Below are 19,988 nucleotides of genomic sequence, written 5' to 3'. Positions count from 1 at the left end.
ACATCTAAAATCTAAGGAATGAGGGCAATAAACCAGCAATCCTACTGATCATGAGTAACGTAAGGGAAGTGATAGTGACTAGCAAAGCATCACCTCCACTCAGAGTTTATGAAGACTGAGGAATAGTGTGATGAAACAGGCACCTATAGATGCAGTGTTAAATCTTCATTGTGAACTTTTTCACCGCAGAAATCGACAAAAGCTACAAACCAGGGTTTGATTTATTGTTTTGTTGATTCTTTAGACTTAAGAAAGTAATGAAGAAAATTAACTTAAAAGTGTATATGTGTGTATGTTGCTTTTGGGGGTTTTTAGAGCTGGTTCTTAAAATTTACAACACACCCCTAAGATTAGAGAGCAGTAATTGTCATCTCAATTTTAGCATTTGCAGAGGGATCAATGCCGCAAGCTAAGAGGTTTGCTTGAAATAAGTCACTTTTTTGGAAGTGTGGCAGGGAGAAGGAGGTATAAGTAGTTTAGTGCCATTCCTCTTAAGCCCTGCTCCAAATTAGCTAAACATCATCAGTTACAGAATCACAGAACTTGAGGTGAGGTGAGAATGTGAAAGGGACCTCAGCAGCCATCTAGTCCAGCTCATGCAAGAAAAAATTTCCCACTCTTATATGATAATAATAAAAGTTAACATTTATATATTACTTACCATGAGCAAGACACTGTACTAAGCACTTTACAAATATCATCTCATTTGATCCTCACAACAATCCTGGGAAGTAGGTGCTATAATTATCCTCATTTTACAGATGAGGAAACTGAGGCAAACAGAAGTTAAATGACTTGCTCAGAGTCACACAGCTCATAAATGTCTGAGGTTGGACTTGAACTGAGGTATTCCTGACTCTAAGCTCAGCCCTCTAGTCACCGTGCCACCTACGTACCCCTGACAACGTGCCTGATGAATGATCATCCAGGCTCAGTATGAAGGAAAGAGAATCTACGACCTCTCAAGGTAACACATTCCACTTTTAGAATGGTGTAATAGGGGTTTTGTTGTTTTCTTTTCTTTTCTTTTTCTGAAATCAAACTTTTTCATAACTTCTACCCATTGCTGTAGGTTCTGCCTTCTAGGGCCACATAGAAAAAAGCAAATCCTTCCTCCAAATATCAGCCTTTCCTTTAGATACTTGAACAAAACTTTCAGGTTCCCTCTCAGTTTTCTCATATAGGTAGTACAGTGGATGGAGCACTGGGCCTGGAGTCAGGAAGACCTGAGTTCAAATTTTACCTCAGCCACTTACTACCTTAGAACTCAGTTTCCTCAACTGTAAAATGGGAATAATAATAGCACCTACCTCCCAGAATTGTTAAAAATTGAATGAAATTATATTTGTAAAGTGCTTAGCATAGTGCCTGGCACGCAGAAGGTGCTTAATAATTGTTTTTCCCTTCCTTCCATCCTCTCCCTTTTTCAAGCTAAAAATATAAATAGCATCTGCGTTGAGACAGTAGGACTAGTCCTGCTTTCATTTCAGTCCCTGAAGCCCTCAGCCAGAGTAGCAGCCTTTGTGGAGATGAGAGAATTGGTAGCTTCCTCTGCAGGTGTTACATATCCCATGTTCTCAGCAGTACAGCTACTAAATAGCCAGGAAAGTTCTCACCACCAAAATCCTTGGAACTGTCAGATAGTCAAAAATCAGAAACAGATAAGAGTCCAGAAGATTTTTTTTCAAAAAGAAAAGCAAGCAGTATGAAATAGTGATTTGTAATTTCACAAGAATCTCCTTCTATGTAATTTTGTATGTATGAAAATGCTCTTTTTTGGTGTTTAAATTTATAATTTTTTTTTCCGAAACATATATGGTTTGATCGGTGGCAATGACATTGAAGAAGATGTACTACCGTCCTCTTCATGGCTGCTCCCTACATACCATTGGGCCTTTCCATCTGACTTGCAGCAGAAATCTCCTATATCTCTCATCTTCCTCTATGAGAATGGGAGCTCCTTGAGAGTAGGGACTCTTGCTTTGTTTATTTGCATCACCAGAGCTTGGAACAGTACTTTTGCACATAGTAATTGCTTAATAAATGCTTCGCAATTCATTCACTTAGGTTACTTCTGGTAGTGTCTTTTGGAACCACTTGAATCAACAGAAATGGGTAGTTTTTATTCATTCTAATAAATCTTTGGCTGTTCTCTGTATTGGATGCATGCCCCTAGGACACAATGGACTTCTCTACTGTCATTTTCAGGTTGACAAACAGCAGCCTCTGCTCCTGTAGGCAGGCAATCACTGACCACTATTCCCATTTTCCTTCTCTGTCTCCTTCTAGATGATCTCTCACAGTATGACTTCTATGATTTTTCTATATCATTCTTTGGGGGATAGACAGCTTCTTCCTCCTCAGAGCATCCTGTTCTCTCCTCTAGGAAAAGTCTTAAATATGTTTTTTTTTTAATCTTTATTGATATATTTTGCTTTTGACCTCATCAGCATTTCTCTCAGTAAACTTCACTTTCCCACCTCTACAAGAGTCATATTTTTCAAAGGAAAGGGAAACAAAACCTAGTAATATATCAAAAAAGTCTAAAAATATATGCATAATATCACGTCTGAGGACCTTCTTCCTCTTCAAAGGAACAGAGCAGAGGTGCCATCTCTTTCTTTTCTTTTGGGCCATTTTTATTCTATATAATAATTTTGCAATATTGAATTTGATTGTTTTGAGCTTGTTCTTTGCATTTATATTGCTTTAGTCATCATGTGTAGTGTTTTTTTGGCTCTGCTTACTTCACTCTGCATCACATCATATATATCTTTCTATGCTTGTAATGGCAAACAAAGTAGGATATTTTGCTGTTTTTGTTTTAGTAATCAAGGGCCTCTGATTATATCTTACCTTTATCTACCAAAAATTTTTACTGGGAGTAAAGTAGAGAAACAAGATACTTTAACAAGAAACAGTATAAGTATTTGTATTGCTAATTATTTTAATGTGATTGAATAAGATCTTCCCCACCCATTAATAGGTCTGCCCATTAAGGGAAGCTTGATTAGGAAAGATTTGTGGGAAGACCCATACCTTTTGTTAAGTTCTAATGAGGTATTGGTTCTCAAGGATTATGATGCCCTCTGGTTCTAAAAAATTCTTAGGGTGAGGTTTTTACTTTGGGGCTTAGTTTGTGAAAGAAGGTTTGTGTGCCAGATGAGATTCCAGGAAGCCGCTAAGCAGTCCCCGGGCTTTGAAAACCCAGATGTTGGTGCATCCCTCTCTGGTAACTATGGTCAGACAGTTGCACTTGTCTGTTAAACTGTGATATATGTATTGCTTATGGTCAGACAGTTGAAAGCCTGTCTATTGGTCTTTATTTCTCTTCTTGCATTTTTCTCTATTGGTGAATGATAGATGTGCTTGATTAAAGGAGATTGTTAAGCCTTCAAAAGTTGCCTCTTCTTTTAGAAAAGCAGATCAAAGATGACAGCAGATGTATGTTGGGATACTTCCTGTTACAATGCTCTGCATTCATCATTTCTTTTTAAAATTTATTTTATTTTTAAATTGTTAAATAAAACAAGCATTTCTATAATATAGTATAATAAAAAAAGATAATTACACATGAAACTGTAATATTTGCTATTCCCTTTAAATATATAGCAAAGTTATCATGTAGATGATAATGCCATCTTACAACACAGTAATATTCCGTTATCACCATGTAGATGTATATTCATGTTCATTTGTTTAACCATTTCCTAATCAATGGACATATTTCCAATTTCCAATTTTTTTACTGTTGTAAAAAGTGCAGCTATAAATATTTGGTGATATGGGGACTTTCTACTTATCAATGACTTCCTTGGGGTATAAGTCTAGTAATGGAATCTCTGAATCAAAAAGTATGGATATTTTAATCATTTTATTTGCATAATTCTAAATTGCTTTTTTAAATGTTTTTACCTCCACCTTAAATCTGTTTTTAAGCTCTCATTACTTAGCTGCCCTTTTTCTTCCCTTCTCCCACTCTCTAAAATCTGGACAAGGGTAAAGTCTTCTTTTCTCTGCCTCAGGTCTCTTTGTGGTTGTTACTGAAGCCTCATTTCTATGTCCTAGTCACTATGCTACTACATATTTAATACTGATATAAATGTTCATATTCTAATACCAGAAAATTCTGCTCTCTGTGGCAAATGGATCCCTAGTCTGCTATTCATTGCTGTATTGTACCATATATGTAAAACATGCAGAGGATGGTAACACACAGAGGAGGCACAATTTTTAAATTGCTCATGTTGTACAAATTCCTTTCTTTCTTCTTATTAGAACAAGTGCTCTATATGGATAATACTTGGAAAGTTTTCCTCCATGACGCTCATTCTCTAGTCTGCTCCATCTCCACATCACTTTCCTTGCCCCATTAAGAATGATTCCACTCTGAGGCTAACTCAGCAACCAGTAAGTTCCTGCCTGGCACTGCCATATCATGACAATACCCTGCTACTCTGGCTCACTCTCCAGCTCTATTCTGCTTCCACACAAGCTGCCTTGCCCCTGCACAGGTACCTTCCACTCCCCATCTTTTCTAGCCTTCTCCTATTAGAATGAAAGATTTTTGAAAGCAGAGATGATCTTGTTTTCTTGTTTTTGTATGTGCCTTACACATAGTTTTTTATATTATTGTCTCATTTCATTTGTGTTTTACTCTGTGATCCCATTTGCAGCTTTCTTGGCAAAAATGCTAGAGTGGTGTGCAATTTCCTTCTCCTGCTCTTTTTATAGATGAGAAAACTGAAGCAAACAGGGTTAAGAGACTTGCCCAGTGTCACACAGCTAGTAAGTATCTGAGATGATTTGAACTCAACTCCACCTGACACCAGAGCCAATGCTCTATCCATTGTACTTTCTTTGGCTTCATGAACCTAAGCCACCTAGCTGCCCCCTGGCATAGAGCACTAAATACATGTTCTATGCATCAATCCATCTAATCTATCTATCTATCTATCTATCTATCTATCTATCTATCTAAGAGTAGCAGTTGTTTTTAGTCAGAGGAGCTGGGCTTGATTCCAGGCTGTGATCCTAGTTGTATGACCTTGAGCAAATATCACTCCCTAGATCACAGCTTGCTCATCTGTAAAATAGGAATAATAACATTTGCTTTACCTACCTCATAGGGCTTTCTGAGGGTAAACAATGGACTATATAAATGAGCTCCTATTAATGGGTAGGGGAGAAAGAGCTGTAATTCCATTGGTATAGGAAACTCCTGATAAAGAGGCTCCCTCTACCACTGTGGGTCCCAATCAGCTCTGAAATCCGTAGTTTTAAAGTGTTGCCTGTGGCAATGAAAGATCGAATAAACCATCCAATGTCACGCAACTGCTATGTATTAGGGATAGAACTTGCACCCAGGTCTTCCTGACCCCAAGAATATCTCTCTAACAACTATATCATTATTATTTATAACATTTGTTAAATATGTATTCATAAAATTATTTATTCTAAAAATTCATTATTATATAATTGTTTTAACCTGGAGAAACTTAGCTTTCATATTGTGCTTTACACTGGTTTGTTAGGAAAATCAAACAATGCACTTTAAACATAAAAACTATCTTTATAAAACTGATAACCAAAAAGGAGAAAAAAGGGGGGGAAAAAGGGTTCAATGCACCAAGAAAGGCATAAAGAGTCAGTAAAACCAAACTCAAAATCTAGGCAAACAAAGGGTAGGCAACAAAAACTTGATAGACAGGCACCATAGCCTCATGGGATCCTGTAACATTAATGAGAGTTGCTTGATTAGGGGAGGTTTGTTTGGTAGGAAGGTCCACACCTCTTGTAATTTCTAACGAGGCACTGGGTCAGGAGTTGTAATACCCTCCAGCTCTGAAAAGTGTATATGTACTTTGAGTTGAGGTTTTGCTTTGGGGCTTACTCTTTGGAAGAAGGTTTCTGTGCCAGGTAAGACTCTGGGTAGCCCTTATGGAGCCTCCCAACTTTGAAAACCCAGATGTTGGTGCTTCTCTCTCTGGTAACTATGTATATATGTAATGTTCAGATAGCTGGATCTGTCTGTTGATCTGTGATGTATGCATTGGTTATGGTCAGACAGTTACACGCCCTGTCTATTGTCTTTATTTCTCTGCTTGTATTTTCTCTGTTGGTATATGTGATTAAAGAAGATTATTGACCCCCCCAAAAGTTGCTTTCCTTTTAGAAAAGCAGATCTAAGAACTTGTGCTAGTAAGCCATCCTGGATGTGTCAGGGTGTTTGCTGCTACAGAGCCCTGCTGATGAATCTTTCAGGATGTTGGAAACCTTCCTTAGAGGCCAATCTCTCAGCAGATTGAATCTCTCACAGACTTCATATTAGTTGAAATGTGAGACCCAAATTATTAGGACTCTATTCCCTCATTTCTCAAAGCAGATGAAATTTAAGGGCAGTCTCTAAGGTCATAAAAAAAAATAGCCAGAAGTAGGAGCATACTTAGGTGTTTTGGAGAACTACTTCTTGTTTAGAATCTATGAAAAAACACTACAATATGAACACTTATGTAGAAAATCTGCTGGATGTTGGCATTTACTATTCATTATCTCTTCGGGAAAACTAGAGATCTAATCTAAGGGAACAAACACATCTGATACATTTATGAAAACCAATATTTGATTTCACATAGGCATATTTATAGTATTAGGGTAGCTATCTGTGCAAATATTCCTGCATTATTTTTATCATGAGAGTATCATGTTAATTAAAAGTAATGATAATTTTGAAGGTAAATAATGAAAAAGATACAAAGATTGTCCTTGGTTTAAGACCTTCCTGCAGTAATGATTGATTTGTAGATAGAAGGGGCATGGCTATGGATGATTACACTTTTTATAGAGAGACAGGAAAGGTATCACTGAACCTCATTCACTGCAGATTGTTTTTCAAAGTGTTTTCCATGTGAATTATGTATATGGAGAAATCAATATTAAATGAAGTTAGAGGAACAAGGAAACCTAGTCAAATCCTAGTATTTGGGTAGGGGAAAATAATTTTATCCTAATTCTTCTGTTGCTTGGAGTAGGGGCTGTGATATTTTGATCCTCCAAGGGCAAAGAGAATTTAAGCTTAAATTCCTTCCAAACGTTAAACTAAATTATATAATAAAATCTATATTTATAATACCCCTGTTTTTCTAGGAGTTAAATTTTATTTGGGGATATATAGTGCTTTTTATTCTAATTGCTACAAATAATTATCAACAATTTATAAATTCCAACAAATTTCTCAAGTCATTCATCTACTTACAAAAGCAGTTGTATTTCTTGTTGTATGCCAGAGAGAAGACAATACTCAACAAGTTCAGGCATGTGCTCTTCTTTTATTGACCTTGTTACAAAATGTCCCACCAGCAATTCTCTTTTCACAGAGCATAATCATCAGTCAGTTTTCGTATCTCAATAAATGTATTATGTGTTGGAATTTTAGTTTGGTTTCAAAATTTATCTGTTATTGGTATTTGGCCATTAAGAGCCATAAAATAATACATCTTTCTCATCTTCCTTAACTTCTGAGGTAATTTCAAATGAATTACTTCAAAATTTCTAAAACTGCTGATTTTTTTAATATTTTATTTTGCTTCCATGCTTTTGGTCAGGCTCTCATTAAGTCTGCTTTCAGAAAGAAAAATAAAGCCATTGGATTTATATATTTTTCAACCTATAAGCAGTATTTCAATGAGTTGATTGAGACTCCAGAGAGAACTAGTAACAAAGACTTTTCCTCCTTTAGCTGAGTTTGCTGATGATTAATATTTTTATTATGGTTTGCTACATAATCCTCTAACAAAGAACCATGTTATTTCTTTGGGAAAAGACTGAAGAGTTAATCGTCTGGCTGCCCTTTAGTTATTGCTCAGCTATTCCTTAATTACATTATTATTCACAGATGACCTTAATGGATTTGATTTACTATTAAAAGTGGTATAATAAGAAAACCTCAAAATGCTCAGAGATAAAACACAGATGGATTTTTATAAAAGCACAATGATAATTCGGGATAAACAGCACACAGAAAAATTTAAATGAAACTAGTACGTCTATGTAAAGAATACACTAAACAATCCATTGTGGTCATATCCAGGCCATTACTGTCTGCTGAGTGGGACATAGGTTGCTAGGAAACTCCTCAGTCTAAATTCGAAGTACTGATCTTTTTCCCAAACTCTAGTCCCAAGTCAATAGATAACCTATCTGTTCCATCCCCTCAAATTCAATGTATCCACATAGAGATAATGATCTTCACTGTTGAGCCTATCACTCTTCCAAACCTCCCTATTTCCATTGAGTAACATACTTCTAGTAATACATTATAATAGTAATTTAAATAGGGAGATCTTTCATATTCATTAATAGGCCCATGTGACCTGCCTGGGTCACATGGAAGCCTGAGTCACATGAGTCTGTGTCACATGGAGCCTGTGGTGGGAGGAGTTTGCTGAATGGGTGGAACAGGAAGAGGAGGAGCTAGAGCAGAGTTGAGAGGAAATTAGTGAGAAAGCAGTCAGAACTTAAAAATGCATACAAGACCGTAGCTGGCTGTGAGTGTGACAAGGGCATTTTGTTTGTTTAATGGAGCTGGTTTGTGGGAAGCCTAACACAGGGAAGGCTTGGGGCTGGTGTTGCCCTTTGCATTGTTACTGTGTACAGATTTCTTTGTTACTATGATGGATTTGGCTTTCTGGTGTCTGGATAAATGTTTTGGTTCTGTCTTCCAGGTGGAGACTCTGTCTTATTTGTGATTCAGAATTGCACCAAGATATTCATGACCTCTGTGTACACTGTGAATATCACATTGTCGCTACACACATGTTTCCAACTTCAGTTATACTTACCTCTTCCTTCTCCCTTAGTTGTCACAACCAATCGGTCTTGTCAATTCTGCCTTCCTATAGCTCATCTATTTCCTTTTCTTGTCAGTCTCACAAGTACTCTACTAGTTCAGACTCTCCCCTCTTGCCTGGAATATTGCAATAGCTTTCATCTGATCTCCTTGATTCCAGTATCTCCTCTCTCAGACATGGGGCTGTCAAAATAACCATCAAAGGCACAGAACTGACCAAATGCCTGATCGTGTCTACTTCAGCCACTGTGCCTGTGGGATAAAATATAAACTTAGCCTGACATTTAAAGTACTCCACAACCTGGCTTTAGCCAACCTTTCCAGATTTCCTTCATATCACTCCCTTTAATGTAATCTACCTTCCAGCCAAATTGGCTTACTAGCTGTTGCCTAAACTCCGTAGTCCATTTCCCTTCTCTATACTCTAATAGACTATTCTCATGACTAGAATGGAACCTCTCCTGACTTCCAATTCTGAGTATTCTCTTCTTCATTCATGGTCAAGATCAAGTGCCACCACCACTTTCTGGAAGTTTTTAATTTCCTCTCACACTCCCCCAACATTTCCCCCCAGCTAGTATTTTCTTTCTTCTCAAATTGTCTGGTCTTTACTTGTCTGAGTTAATGTTGTATAGTGAGATAAATTATCATGATACTTCTTGATCAATTGATTATATATATGTATATATATATATTATATATATATATACATATATATATACATACATACACACACACACACATACACACCACAACAGTTCCTTAAAGATAGTTGGTCCTAAATAAATATTTTTTTAAATTGAATCAAATTGATACTGAGATAATTTGGCATTCAAAGCCAGTAACAATAATAAAGGGCCTAGGATGGTGCATGACATGAACAAAACAGAGACTCAAGGATAAAATCTTATACCAAAGGAACAGGAACAGAAGCACAAGTCAGATCACTCACAGGAATGGAACCCAAAAACCAAAGCCAAAATTGAATAAGGCAAAGCAAGAAGCATGTATTAAGTTCTTACTATATGCCAGGCACAGTGCTAAGTGCTGGAGAAACAAGCAAAATTAAAGACCTTGTCCTCAAGGAGCTTATATTCTAATTGTAGAAGACCACAAAAAAAGGAGTTAAAAAACAGAAAAATTGGAAGGGAAAGTACCCAATCAGAGTCATGCTAGTGATACTCAGAAAACTTCCAAGGAGATGAAGCTGACCACCTCTGGAAGGAAGCCATTGCACTTTTGGATAGCGCTAATAAAGAAGTTTTTTCCTGACTTCAATCTTAAATTTACCTTTTTGTAACTTCTACTAATTGTTCCTAGCTCTGATCTAAGGGACTAAACAGAACCACAAAGTTTGGAGTTTTTGGTTTTTTTCCCCTCCTGATTCAAAGACAAAGGTATTTATACTCCTTCACATCTTATTCTGGGGGTTAAGGGAAAAGGTTAAGTGACTTGCCCCGAGTCACACAGCTAGCTAAGTGCCAAGTTCTGCTGAGTGAGGATTTCAACTCAGTTTTTCCTGACTCCAAGTTTAGCACTCTAGACACTGTGCTAGGCAGTCTGCTACTCTAGTACATCTTACATTGTCCTCCAGTAGCTTCATGTGAGCAGGTTTTACGTTTCCTTTTTTTGGGGGGGGGGGGAGGAGAAGATTTGCAAGGGAGAAGGCAAGGAAATTGGGGTTAAGTGACTTGCCCAAGGTCATACAGCTAGCTGGTAAGTGCCAAGTGTCTGAGGTTGAATTTGAACTCAGATCCTCTTGATTCCAGAGCCTGTGCTCTATTCGCTGTGCCACCTACCTGCCCCTGGTTTAATATTTCTAACTAAATTCTAAGCCACAGTGGAACAAGGACAGTGTTTTCTGTTTCTCTTAAATCCTTCCAGAGTGATGGATGTGGAATTGTATTTAAGTTCAGAGAGAAACATCTGGGAATCAGTGGAAGGAAAATGTATTTTTTATTCCATTTTTCTCCAATGGAATTTAAAAGCCAATATTCCAGTTATTGTCATGCTTAACTAACATGAATCCATAATTCATTAGTGACCATTTTGACATCTGTGGGTGAAAAAACCCCAACAAATACCTTTGTTCCAAATACACAGAAAGCAAGATTCTAAGATTCTTGAAAAAAAAACCAAATTTAACATATGATGCATACACACCATGGTAAATACCCTGGTTGTAAAGGATACATCTGTACTCTGAATGTCTCACAATAACATGAAGGCTGTTTTTAGTTTCCCTGAATAGAGCATGTGTGGCACTGTATCAGAGGGAATTCATAAGAGAAAGAACTCATTAAAAAGATTAGAGAGTTCTCATTATCCCACTTACAAAGTCAGCAATCAAAATGAATGTAAATATAGATACCAAATATAGTCATTCTCACAGGTTGGGAGATGAAGACAATTTTTTTTTAATTGAACGGATAATTTCTGTTGAATGTCATGAACATAACATATGCATATACCTCAAGCTATATATGAGAAACTGCTTCCTATACAAATTTCAGGACTTGGTTCATAGCAGAATTTAGGTAAATTGAGAAGAAAAGGAAAATATTTCACCTTTTTAAGATCCCAAACTTTTTTAGGACCTTGGCACTCTCAGGATGCAAGTGAATACTGCTAATCATGATTGATGTTATCTGTTCATTAAAGAAGCCCCAGGACCTCAACCTGAAAGCACTTTGTGGGATATTTCTATGACGATATGTGCTTTAAAGTAATCACACTACATGTAGTTCCTTTTTAAAATATTCATCAGCCTAGACTCTGGTCCTCCCTCCCACATTAGACTAAACTAATGAGATTTTGCCTTATGTGCAGGAAGGTGGCAATTACACCGTATATTTGAGACCTGGTAGAGAGGATTTCTGTTTAAAGTAAAAAGCACAGTTAGAAAAGCAGCAATTGAACCATGCACTGAGATAGTGGCAGAGGTTTCCAAGTTGTCTGTTTAAATGGTCCAGTTGAATAAGGAACTTTTATGGGTAATTTAAATCATTAATTTCTCTATAGAGCACCATTAAGTCTTACAAGAGGCTACTACATCATGACAGGGGGAAGGGCGGGGGTGGGGGGAGGGCAGAGGGAATGAAGAGACGGATTTAGCCTTGCCATATCATGCTTAATATAACCATTTACATTGCTAGACTTTTTTCTAGCATGTATGCTTTTTTTTAGACGCAATAACTCTGTAAAGAAGTTTCTCTTTTTTGAACTAGTCCTTTACAGCTGTGAAATATTTTAGATCATATTCATCCTTTCCAATTTTGTATTGCCAAAAAATGCAATTAATATATAGGGGGAAATGAATACATGTCTTAACAAATTTCATTCATTAAGCTACTCAGCAATTTTTTTAACTTTCTCATTAAAAAGAGACTGATAAAAAAGAAAACAGTTCATAAATTCTATTTATAAATGACTCTATAACTAACTTTAAGGGGAAGTTAGACTTTTGATTATATTCATTTAAAAATTTAAATTATATTTAGCTTGCTTTGTAAGTCTCTTAAATGATAGTGGTGCAGTAGTGGATTGAGAGATGGCCTCATGGTCAACCTAGGAAAACCTAGGTTCAAAGCTGGTCTATAACATATACTACTAGTATGTGTTACAACCTACCAAATCACTCTAGGACTAACCTAGACCTAACCAAATCACCTGACCTCTCAGAATCCCCAGACAACTCTCTAAGACTAGTCGAACATTAGGATCATGGAATCATAGATTTATAACTGCAAGGAATATGAGAAGTCATCTAATCCAACCCTCTCTGTTTCTAGATGGGAAAACAGATTTGCCCAGGGCCACAAAGATTTCTGAAAGTAGCAAACCTTGAACTCACTTCTTCTGACTCCAAATCCAGTAGTCTCATGGTACCTGGATTGAGAGAAAAAAATAAAACCTTTTTCCAGGAGGAATTTCCCTTGACAATGCAATCTTGGGCTCAATACCCTCCCCCAAAAAAGGTTGTTTAAATGCTTATTTAGAACTTCTAGGTCATATGAGCAGCGCAGATTAGACATTTCTCCCATCCTCACATCTCAAACCTCTCCAAAACAAATTACGTACCAAAGACAAGCAATTACAACTATTACCATGGTCTAAAACACCAAGATTCCAAAAGAAGGTAAACTGCACTCCCCCTCCTCAAAAAAAAAAAAAAAAAAAAGGAAATGATTTTCGCTGACCTTGAGCTGACTCAGCATCCCTTTCCCTCCTCTCACACTAGAAGGCTACATTATCAAACCCAAAAACATGACACAGGCTTACATCAACACCCACCCCTACACCTCAGTCCTCTCTTCCCCTTTTTAGTACCAGAGACACTGGCTCTTGGCTTCAGATGTTTACTTGGGCCTCTACAACCAGCTTGACCTCAGCACTTTAAGAACAAAAGCTTGTCAGGGGATGCAACCTGGAAGCACCAACACTGCAAAGCTCCAAACTGCCGAGGCTGAGAAAAAAGGGTTCTGAACTGCTAGTGCCATGCCAGAGATGTAGGGATGGGACAGGTCACCAGGACAGGTGCAAACAAAGAATGGTACAGCACCCTACCAAACTCAAGAAGAAGAGCTCAGCATCCAGCTGGGGACAGTTCTAACCACCCAAAAGTCAGTTGGAGCAGAGACTAGGCTGTTGAACTGCAAAATGCCAGTGTGAGAGAAGCCTGAGGCACTGTGCTCTGGCCTTAGCCCTAAGATCATGTCTCTGGAAGCCTCCCAATTTCTCAGTAGGCCCCTGCTCTGTGAGAAAATTTTTTCTTGTTGCAGAACACATTTGCTTATCAGAACAGACATAGGGGTGCCTGACCCAAGGATTTTTGTCCCTGGCTGGCCCAATGACTCTCCCTTGGCCAGATCCCCCAGGTCCATGCCTCTGACAACTCCCTCAATGTCTGATATCAATAGAGTTATCTTACAGCCCCCCTGCATTTTCCCATCCATAGCTCCCAAAGATACCTGGACCCCTAGAGTACCTAATTAGCATCCCTGACATTTCTTTCCCTTGTCCCTTTTTCATATAAGCTCTAGTACCATCCTCACTGGCTTCCAGGTTCCCTAAGGACCCTTGCCTACTTTTGTTAAAGCACTACAATAAGCTTTTTGCCACTTGACTAAGAGAAGCCTCGAGACTATGAATTTGTTCCAGACAACTCTGCCTTGGCATTCTCAGGATTCCAGCACCCCTAAACTGTGTCAGCACCCCTAATCTCCTCACTTTGAGATCCAACTTCCAAAGAAACCACAATCAGAGGAAAGAGAGTCTGGAAGTAAGTGATAAAAAACACAAGGGGAGGAAAGACTGAAAGTACCAAAGTTTTCGGGAAGAAAACTCAAAGACCTTATATATAAACAGATAAATCAACAGGAAAAACAGTAACAACAGAAAGAAATATGGGTTTCATACCTAGTAAACAAGTTCAAGCATCAATGAATAAATACTTCAAAATAAAGGAAAATGATCCAACACTTGATGAGAGAGAGAACATGGAAGAGAGCATGGTATTTCAGTGATTTAAAAGAAAAATGAAATGTATAAGAGCAGAAGATGTGTCCTACACAGCAAAAATAACGAACAGAATAGAAAAATTTGAATCTGCAATGGCAGCTCTTACCAAAGAAACAAAAGAGAGAACAAGAGATTGGAAACGCAAACATACAGAAGTGAAGGACAACCTAGAAGAAGTAAAGCAAAAAATAATATTAAAAGAAAATATGCTCACTATACAAGAAAAATGTGTGTTCGTCCTTCATTGCCGAAGAAGACCATGTCATCAGAGAAATAATGACATGACTTGCATTGATTTTGTTTTTGAGTGAGGGAAGGCTGTGCAGGTCACCAGCCTCACTTCTCCTCCAGAGCCATCTGAATCCAGTGACCTGATATTCATCAGAATGACTGAAGATGACCCAGGGTCTCACCTCAGACTTGACACTCACTAGCTATGTGATCTTGGGCAAGTCTCCTAACCCCAATTGCAAGAAAAATATGCTCAATTTGAAGAAAGAATGCACAGAGGCAACTTAAGGATTATAGGTCTCCAGAAGAACACAACAGGACAAAAAATATTGAACACCAGAATAAAGAAAATAATAGCCTATCAGTTGGGGAATGGCTGAACATGTAATGGTATATGAATGTAACGAAATACTATTGTGGGATAAGGAACGATGGGCAGGCAGACTTCAGAGAAACCTGGAAAGACTTATATGAACTGATGCTGAGTGAGAGGAACAGAACCAGGAAGACATTATACACAATAACAGCCACAATGCGCAATGACTGACTTTGATAAACGTATCTCTTCTCAGTAATGCAAGTTTCCAAGAAAACTCCAAAGTACTCATAATGGAAAATGCAGTCCACAACCAGAAAAAGAACGATGGAATCTGAATGCAGATTGAAGCATGTTATTTACTCTCTCTTTTTTTTTTCTTTTCTTGTTTATTTCTTCTTTCTTTTGGTTTCTCCCATTGGTTCTAATTCTTCTTTACAACATGATTAATGTGAAAATAGGTTCAATATGAATATATATGTAGAACCTATATACATTCAGGGTTGGGAGAAGGAAGAGATGGGGAGAAAATTTGGAATTCAAAATCTTATGTAAGTGAATGTTGAAAACTAAAAATAATTTTTTTAAAAAGATGATAATAGAAGAGAACTACCCAGATCTTCTAAACATAGAAAATGAAGCACCAATTCAAAGAATTCACAGATCACCTTCATGAAAAAAAACAAAACTCAAACCTTCATACACCAAGACAGACAGTGGTTAAATTTAACAATTCAATTTAGAAACAAGTTCCACAAACCAGCATGAAAAATAATTCAAATACAAAGGAAAGGACATTCAAATAATGCAAGACTATTCCATACCACACTAGAAAACAGGGGAGGATGGAATAATATATTCCAAAGAGCAAAAGAGCTCAAGATGAAGCTCAGGGTGATCTAGCCTGTAAATCTGAGCTTAGCAATATAGGATATAAGGACATTCAATTTAAAAAGAGTTTGAAATATTTTTTACAAAGAAAATCAAAACTGAAGTGATTATTTGCCACTAGAACAGCCCAAACAGCAGAAATTTAGGAAAAAGATAGACACACTAATGTGTTATTGGTAGAACTTTGAAATGCTACAACCATTTTGGAAAAGAATTAAAATGATTTAAATAAAGTGAATAAAACATCCATATCCTCTGACCCAGAGACTCTGTGATTGGTTATATACTCTAAGGAAGCCACTGACAAGAAACATATATTACAAAATATTTGTAGCAGCACTTTGTTGTGATAGCTAAGAACTGGAAATAAAGTAGGTGCCCATCAAATGGGGAATGGCTAAACAAATTGTGGCAAAGGAATGTAATGGAATATTACTGTACTGTAAGAAATGGTGCATGTGATGAATACATAGAAATATCATATACAAACTAACTCAAAGTGAAGTAAACAGGATCAAGAAAACATTGTCATTATGACAGTGGAAGAACAGAAATACATCAAAAAATCAAAAGAAAATGTAACCAAATTACAAAGATCAAATGGGAATCAAATTAAGAGATGAGGGAAGATACATCTTCATGGAGATAGGAGGTCCACATGTTGTATGTGTTTTTAGACTTTTTCAACATATCAATCAGTTGTGTTGACTTTTTTTTCTCTCCAAAAAATATTGTTTGTCATATGGGACAGCTCTCTAGAAGGAGATAGAGGAAAGGATATAGGAGATATTATGATGATGTAAGAAAGAGAAAATAGCAATTGAAAACTTATTTTTTTTAAATGTTTATTTATGAACTGACAATATTAGCATCATCCAAGGTCAAAACAATGAGATTCAGACAGTTCCTTACATCTCTTTTATACTGCGTTTTTCAGAGTGCTGTCAATACTTCAAAAGAAGGGACACCATCCACCAGCTCAGACTCCCAACTTCTTCACACTTTATGAGCAGCAGCTCATAAAGCAGATATGACCAAAACTACTCATCATATGGTTAGCCAAACTTCAGGCATTGGGCCTTTTCACCTTTAGTAAGGCTGGTCCTCTAATGTAGGACGCAGTCAATTTGCGGTGCCATACTTAAAGCATTTCCAACATGGTAGAATCTACTAGAGCTTGCATGTGATTTGAAAAACTTTTAATAACCTAAGATTATATGATTTTAATAACGTACAAACCACAATGAGGCATCCTGTAGTAGGATTTCAGCGGAGGCCTCTTGAATTTAACATCACTCCAAGAGAGACAAGGAATATATTTTTGTTGATCTGCCCTCCCTCCTCCAGGTCCATTTAACATCCTAAATCTTATCTATGGCAGAATTCAACAGATCGTTGGCAAACAATAGATTATATTCATATAACCAGTTAATTCCCTTGATTTCAAAATAGCCTTGATTTCCAAAGTATTTCCTTTTTTGCAGTTAGTTCTGAATCGATATTGCAGTGTTTCTTCTATCCCTAGTCCTCCAGTTCAGAGGGCTTCAGGGGTTTCTACTTTGCAAAGAGCTTCCTGTTGAATTTGCCTCTCTCCCTCCTCTTGTTCCCCTTGTTTCTCACAGAACACAAACATAGCCTGTCCTTTAGATGCTTCTGCTGCTGTTATTCCTTATTATTTAAAAAGCATACCATAGAGTATGAGTCTTTGGTTTTTTGTTTTAATTCCAAACACAGTATAATGTATATAAAAAAATTCCCTTGGTTTTTTTTTTAGTTCTCATTACTCATCATTTGTTAATTAGCCATAGAGACTTGTCACTTTATTATTCTTGACATTTTTATTTCCCGTATTTATGGTTTGGAGACACGAACATGATAGACTCATCAGAGATGTTACTATTCTACAGTGCTGTTTCTTAATCTGTCTTTGTTGTCCCTTTGGCTTTAAAAGACCTAAGGTTCTCCCAGATTCTGGCTGAGTTCTTTCATTACTTGTCAGTTATTTCCAGTGGCCATAATGAACATTTGTGACTTATCTACTGGAGTTTTCTGGAAGAAGATGAAGAAAAAATATTTTTGAATTTTTTTTAAATTCTAGAATTGTTTCTTTAAACTTTTAGAATTAGTAGTATCCTACCAGTTATTTTAAATTTTATTTAGTATTAATTACATCCTCTGTAATGACTATGAACTCTATATTTTCATAGTCTCAGATATATACATGTGTGTATATTTTATATATATATACATACATATATTCATATATATATGTATATGTATTCATACATATATATATTAAATAGAGAGACATATGTAAAGTGGGGAGAGGGAGAGGAAGAGGGAAAAAGTTGTGATTTCCAAATAAAAATCTCTTGAACCCAAGTATAAGACTGCAAATTTCATCTTATTAGATTTGACTTAGGGGATAGAAACTTCATACAATGTCAGGTTTTAAATGCTCCAGTTGATTTTGCTACTCTAGTCCCTTTTTATCTATCTTTTTTCTTTTTTATAGCAAATGGGGAAGGACAGAAGGAAACAAGTTATTATTTAGTACTTATTACATGCAGGCCACTGTACTAAGAGCTTTATAATTATTATCTCATCTAATCTTTACAATAACTCTGGGAAGTAGGTGCCATTAATATCTCCATTTTGCAGTTGAGATATTGAAACAGAAATAAAATGACTTGCCCAGGGTCACATATTCACAAGTATCTGAGGATAGATTTGAACTCAGGACTCCAGGTCCAGTGATCTATCCACTACTCCACTTAGGAGGGGTAGAGAGGACACATTGGGAAATATAGAGATGATGTTAGGGAAAAAAACACTATTTGACTCAATAATTTAGACTATCAAGATCTGTTTAGACTCTGACTCTCTCATCCATCATGTCTGCTATCCTTCCAGCTCTGCTTTCATCTAAGTCCGCTATCACTCAGACCACAGGTCTCCTTTCTTTCCAAATGGAAGTCAAAAGACACTTTGTTGAAACCCAGATATTATATCCCTATCATTTCCTTAATCTTCAAGGTTAGTAGCTTTGCCAATAAATGAAATGAGGCTTCTCTGGAGTATTTCATTCTTAATGAAGCCATGCTGGTTCAACAGTCCTTTCCAGTTGTGTTTCACAATCCTTTTTTTTTCAATATTCAAGCATTTTCTGCTCCCTCCCACCCTTCTCCAATGCAAAAGAACAAAGGAAAAAAATATGAACTTCTGTATCGTATTAGCAATGAAGCAAAATAAATTCACATGTTGATCATGTCCAAAAATGTGTTTCTTATTCTACATATTAGGCCATCATTCCTCTCTCATGAGGTTGGTAGTATCCTTTATAAGTCTCCTATAATCATAGCTGACCATAACTCTTAAGTTTTTCAGAATTGTTTGTTATATGATATAATAATATAATATTAATATATTCATATTATTAATTAATAATTGATTGATTATTATTAATTAATTAATATCATTAATTAATATATTAATTAATAATATATTATATTATTATATATTATAATAATAATATAATATTAATTCTTCTCCTCACTTATCTCTGCATCAGTTCAAGCAAGCCTTCCAAGGTTTTTTGAAGCAGTCTTTCTCTTCATTTCTTACAACACAATAGAATTCCATCATTCATAAAATACAACTTGTTCAGCCATTCCTTCCATTCTTTACCACCACAAAGGGATCTCAGGCTACAAATGTTTTCATATATATAGAACTTTCCTCTTTCTTTGGTCTCTTTGGGATATAGGTCTAAGAGTGATATTGCTGGACATGCATGCATTTATTTAGTAATTTGGGTAGTATATTTCTAAATTGTTTTCCAGAATGGTCAGAGGCTCCAGGGGTGAGGAACCTGTAGCCTCGAGGCCACATGTGGCCCTTTAAGTCCTCAAGTGCAACCCTTTGATTGAATCCAACTTCAGTAAAGTCTGCACTTGAGGACCTAGAGAGCCACACGTGGCTTTGAGGCAGCAGGTTCCCCACCCCTGGTTGAACAATTCACAGTGCCACCAACAATACATAAATGTGCCTGTTTCCCTATAGCCCCTCCAGAATTTGTAATTTTCTTTTATTTTCAGCTTTGCCAATGTGACAAGTATGAGATTTTGTAATTCTGGGAGAACACAAAGATTTTGAGGATCTGGAAGCCAGAAGATGAATAAC

General features: G+C 36.7%; 1 long non-coding RNA gene across 1 annotated transcript in view; it reads right to left on the bottom strand.

Annotated features, from left to right (window-relative positions):
- LOC140509119 (uncharacterized) overlaps positions 1 to 13,495 on the bottom strand; it is a 29,943-nt gene extending 16,448 nt beyond the window's left edge. Inside the window, exons 1-2 of the long non-coding RNA XR_011968582.1 lie at positions 13,415 to 13,495; positions 12,691 to 12,736 (exon numbers count right to left, since the gene is read on the bottom strand). This is a non-coding gene — a long non-coding RNA (uncharacterized lncRNA). The remainder of the gene's footprint in view (positions 1 to 12,690; positions 12,737 to 13,414) is intronic.
- Between the last annotated feature and the right edge of the window lie 6,493 nt (positions 13,496 to 19,988).

Source organism: Notamacropus eugenii, chromosome 5 (genome assembly GCF_028372415.1).
Source record: "Notamacropus eugenii isolate mMacEug1 chromosome 5, mMacEug1.pri_v2, whole genome shotgun sequence".
NCBI lineage: Eukaryota > Metazoa > Chordata > Mammalia > Diprotodontia > Macropodidae > Notamacropus > Notamacropus eugenii.
This window is presented reverse-complemented; position numbering and strand designations above follow the sequence as displayed.